Source organism: Pseudorca crassidens, chromosome 16, assembly GCF_039906515.1.
Source record: "Pseudorca crassidens isolate mPseCra1 chromosome 16, mPseCra1.hap1, whole genome shotgun sequence".
NCBI lineage: Eukaryota > Metazoa > Chordata > Mammalia > Artiodactyla > Delphinidae > Pseudorca > Pseudorca crassidens.
In genome coordinates, this window is record NC_090311.1 from 79,649,087 (window position 1) to 79,654,103 (window position 5,017).

The 5,017-nt window shown below is 45.1% G+C and overlaps 1 long non-coding RNA gene across 1 annotated transcript; it reads left to right on the top strand.

The window, feature by feature from the left end:
• The first annotated feature begins 902 nt into the window (after positions 1-902).
• LOC137209404 (uncharacterized) lies at positions 903-3,753 on the top strand. Its single transcript, XR_010936043.1, has 2 exons — positions 903-1,316; positions 2,156-3,753. It is a non-coding gene; the product is annotated as an uncharacterized lncRNA (long non-coding RNA).
• The last annotated feature ends 1,264 nt before the right edge of the window (positions 3,754-5,017 follow it).

The following is a 5,017-nucleotide window of genomic DNA, read 5'->3' on the forward strand; positions in this document are numbered from 1 at the left end:
AGCGCAGAGCCTGGCACGTTGCATGTACTCACCACGTCCCACCCCGTAATCTGCAGCTATAGGCTCTCAACCTCCAGGTTTAGCTCCAGAAACCTCTCTTTATCTTCGGTTAGTTAATGAAACAGATATTCACTGGGTTCGTTTCAGTGAGCTTGGCCTTCAAATGGCGGCTGTTAGTAAGGACACAATGCCTAAGGTCACATTGATACTCGGTGACAGGGCAAGGACTGGGCATCACAGTCTCGCAACTGGAACATCTCTCTCCGCCTCACTGTCTTTCAACTTTCCAAAGAGTCCTTATTCGATGCCGCAACAATCCTATAGGACCGATGCAAAATCGAGTCACCGTGAAGCTTTAGGACACAATGAAAATGGTTTCCAGCTCTGCGTCACGCCCATTCTACTCTCCAAATTGGCCTTTTCTCCCTCAGGCAGTATAATTGACCCTAGCATCTGAGCTTTTCCCCACCCACTGAATATTGCGCATCATAAGCTTCTCTGTCTGAAAGCCTTTCTCCTCTGAAGACGAGAGAGCTGAGGGCAGGTCGGGAAGGAGATGACTCCAGAAAGGTTCCATGCTGTCAGCAGCTTCCACGGCAGAGATGATTCACTGGGGCCCGGCTCATTCCTGATCACGGAGGCCAACTGGGCATCTGTCATCGTCTCCCTCCTCTCCCGGAAACGGCTTCTTCAAAAGGGTCTGCAGCCGCCCCGCGGGGAGGCCTGTTCAGAGCCTCTGGGGTTGTTGGAAGGTGAAGGGAGGGGGGGAGAGGGTGGAGAGGAGACCTGGAGAGCTGCCACCCGAGTGAGGCCGGTGACAGGAAGAATCTATCCATCTTGTGTGCAGCGCCAAATATGGTGCCGGAGCTCAGTAGGTAATAAACAGTGGTCACATAGCTGGCTCGACAAGGAGAGACGTGACAGGAGAGCGAAGGGAAGGCCTGACGTCACCTTGTGCGGTCCCGGCTGAGCAGGCCGGCTCACCCCAGGGTGCTGGAACCCCATATTTGTCCTTGTTGAACCCACACGTGCTTTGTTCTTGACAGATGTGCCCAAAGCGAGAAGGGGGAAACTGAGGCCACGGAGCATGTTGAAATGGGTTCTTGGCACTGCCCCCTGGGCCAGTAGACTTTCCGAGGGCCTGGTATAGATGGAGCCCCTGTCTTGCAGTCTCAGCTCGCTTTTGGTAGCAGCAGCCAGGCTCTCAGTGACATGAGAGCGGATGTCATTGCTGGAAATACAGTAAGTCCCCTGCATACGAACCTTCAAGTTGCGAACGTTCAAAGATTCGAACCTACGTTCGCATGTCCGGTCGCGTAAGTTAGTTCACGTGTCTGGCGTACGTTGTCACGTGCGTGCATCCTCTGCAAGTGGTTGTGCTTTTGTGTACGTCGCTGTACGGTACTGTATGGAGTACGGTAGTACAGTATCTTTATTTCAAACCCAGGATGTCTGGAAGCAAGCGTAAAAGCAGCGGTGATGTAGCTGGTACTACTGTACTTTTCAGGGTACTCTACTGTACGATTAAAAATGTTCTCTTTATTTTTTGTTTGTTTTTTATGTATGATCTGTCTGAAAAGTATTATAAACCTATTATAGTCCAGTACTATCTAGCTGACTGTGTTAGTTGGGTACCTAGGCTAACTTTGTTGGACTTACAAACAAATTGGACTTACGAACGCATTCTCGGAACGCAACTCATTCGTATGTAGGGGACTTACTGTAGCCAGAACTGTTAAGTGTTCACTGTGAATGGTTTAAGCACATGTTATAGAATTTTGAGTTTTAGATATTCCAGGACAGCTGTTTGTAGAGGTCTGGGGAAGCCACAGACACCTAAGGCTGGCCCAGGTGACCAGTGCCCCCGCCTGAAAATCTGAGAGCAGGGCATGGTGTTTCCCATCAGGGCCAAAGGGTTGGCATACCTGTAAGGGCAGCGGGGCCAGGGCCACCTCTGGTGGTGTCTTCCTGCACACCAGTGTCCTGCGTCAGCTTCATAAACAAGGGGGACCTTGTCCTTTTTCCTGTGCCTGTGTATGTTTGGCTTTTTTTCTTTTCTTTTAATTTTTATTTTATGTTGGAGTATAGTTGGTTTACAATGTTGTGTTAGTTTCAGGTGTACAGTTATACATATATTTGGCTTTTCTTAATACAGTTATGAGATGTACCTGGAGCTTGTATCTTATACGACCACAGAGAGGAATAGCTGAGGAAGGAGGTAAGACCACGCTGTGGCGAGAAGAACACAGGATTTTGAGCCAGAAAGACCTGCCTTTGCATCCCAGCTGTGCCCATCCACACCTGTGAACCCTTTGAGTGTCCAATCTACACACCAAGCTTCCATTTATCCGTAAAACAGTGCGATCTCTCCCACTTTGCAGGGTTTGCATGAGTCAGAAACAGCCCTCCAGAAGGTCAGTTGTCAATAAATTGTGATTGTAGTTGCTACTGAAACGCATATGTGTTCTTGTACACTTAAATGACAAATTACCTATAGGTCGTTAATGGCTAGAAGAAACTCTCCTTCCTCCTGTACATTTTTGTGGTTCAGAACTCTTTCCAACAAGCTGTGGCTTTAAAAATGCAGATGCCTTCTGCAGAAGAGAAAAAGCTTTCCGAGGAAAGCCAGAGGACATCCTGTTCTGATTAGCACGTCTCCGTCTGCACTCTAAGGCCTGCTCTCGCCCGTCACAGAATGCTGAGCAGGGATCTGGATCGGAACGGCTTGGAATCGCGACTGCAGGCCCGCCTGACCGTGAGACTGGGATCCTCTACTGTCACCTTCCTGCCGGTCATTCTCAGGGAAAATGCACTTAAGGTTTCAGAAGAAGCTGCAGGGGTGGTCAACAGCCCAAGGAGTGGGAGCCAGAGGTGGGGACTGGAGAAGACGCAGGTCCTGGGCTGTCCTGGAGGCGGCAAGCTTTCCGTGCTGCTGATGGCAACGTGGCCACCACACTTGGTGAACCAAGGCATGGCCACCATATGCATTTCATGCCCTCATGTTGATTGGACCCATTCCTGTTTGCTCTCCACCATCACCGTCTAAAATGGAAAATTAGGAGATGCACATGCATTTGCTTCATATTGTCCAGGATGGAAAACCCTGATCCTTCGTCCCAGAAGAAAAATATCTGGGAGGCCATCAGATATCAAGCCTTAAATGTCATGGAGAGGTACTGTCCCAGAGCCGTATGAGCTCTGATGGGCCAAAACGGGGAGGTAAATGAGCTAAAAATGGGAAACGAATTAGGACGTCTAAACAGATAGGCAAGTCATTATTAACAGAATAATAGGATTAAACCTAAAACACGACTTACTAGTTTTAGTTGTGAGTTTGCAATTCATATTTCTCCCACAGCGGAGCTACATTAAGAATAGTAGATTAAATAAAGAAAGAAAGAATAATACAAGAATGTGACAATTGTCATTTATCACCTATAAAGTTCCACGTTTTCACTCCATGGCAACAAAATCGGTGATCTAAACATCAACAAGTAGAACACATTATAAACAGTTATATACTGTTACCTCCGTAAAGTCATTACAACAGAAATAAAAACTGTTTTTTATTTTAACTATTAATATTCATCAAATGTTAATGAAAACACCTAACAAATAATTATGAAAAACACATCGCTTAAGGGACAAAGATGAAGGAGATGATCATTGCTGTGAATACTTAATCTGCAAAACAAAGAACATACCATTAATAGACTTAATTATGTCATTAAATATTTAATTTTACTCTCACTACTCAATTTTGTTTGCATTTTTCATATTTTAAATGTCAAAAGCTTCTTAATAAGATTTGTCGTTACGGCAACATCAAAGGCCGGAACATTTAAGTTTAACTTACTGTCTTCATCAAATTGGTCAAACATCATTTTATTGATCATTAAATGAAATGAACAACGCTCCTTGCAGTTTACTACACGTTATGCTTTATTCAAAAGGGGGTTAATAATTGATTCTAGGTTATACCCACAAAAATATTGTTTTCTAATGTCGAAGAAAATTCATTGCTTTCCTTTCACATTTTTTTTTCGGTGAGCATCACACAATGCCCCACATTTCCTACCGTTTGTGTAGGAGAATATAGATCGGAGTCTGCCTTGCTTGCTTATAGAATAGGTCCTTTGACACCATTCACAATTAGATCATTCATTTCCTGAGAGTTGATCCCATCACTTATAACTCCTGCTTCTGGATAAATCTCATCTCACAGGTTTAAGGTCACAGCGAGTAAGTTAGTTTCCTGGTATTGGTGAACGGCACTCAAAACTCTCAGCCTCCAAATATCATACGTTATTGTTTATATGTGGACTCTAAAAGAAAAAAATGTACAAATGAACTTATTTACGAAACGGAAGTACAGTCACAGATGTAGAGAACAAACTTATGGTTACCAGGGGAAAAGGTCGGGGGAGGGATAAATTGGGAGATTGGGACTGACGTATACACACTACTATATATAAAGTAGGTAATTAATAAGGACCTGCTGTAGAGCACAGGGAACTCTACTCAATACTCTGTCATGGCCTATATGGGAAAGGACTCTAAAAGAGAGTGGGTATAGGTACATGTATAACTGATTCACTCTGCTGTACCCCTGAAACTAACACAACATTGTCCATCAACCAGACTCCAATAAAACTTTTTAAAAAATTAAAATAAAATAAAATAAATAAGTAAAAGCATAAAAAAAGAAAAAACAAAACTCTCAGCCTCACCTTAGCACTCAGTGAGAGCTTCATCTGTCTCAAGCGCCCCACGCAGGGCCTGGCTGGATCACTCAGTGGGCACAGCCCAATAAGCACACACAGCACAAGGACACAGCTCCCATGGCTCATGAGAGCCAGTGGCGTGCATCCGCCCCCATCCCTACTCAGCGACATCACAGTGGCAGCTGGAAATCAGCTATGAAGCACCTACACCAAAGACACTGGCAAATGATACAAATCGGGGCTCTGCTGCACACCAGAGAGCCCGTTGTTACACACCCACCAGCACACCATTG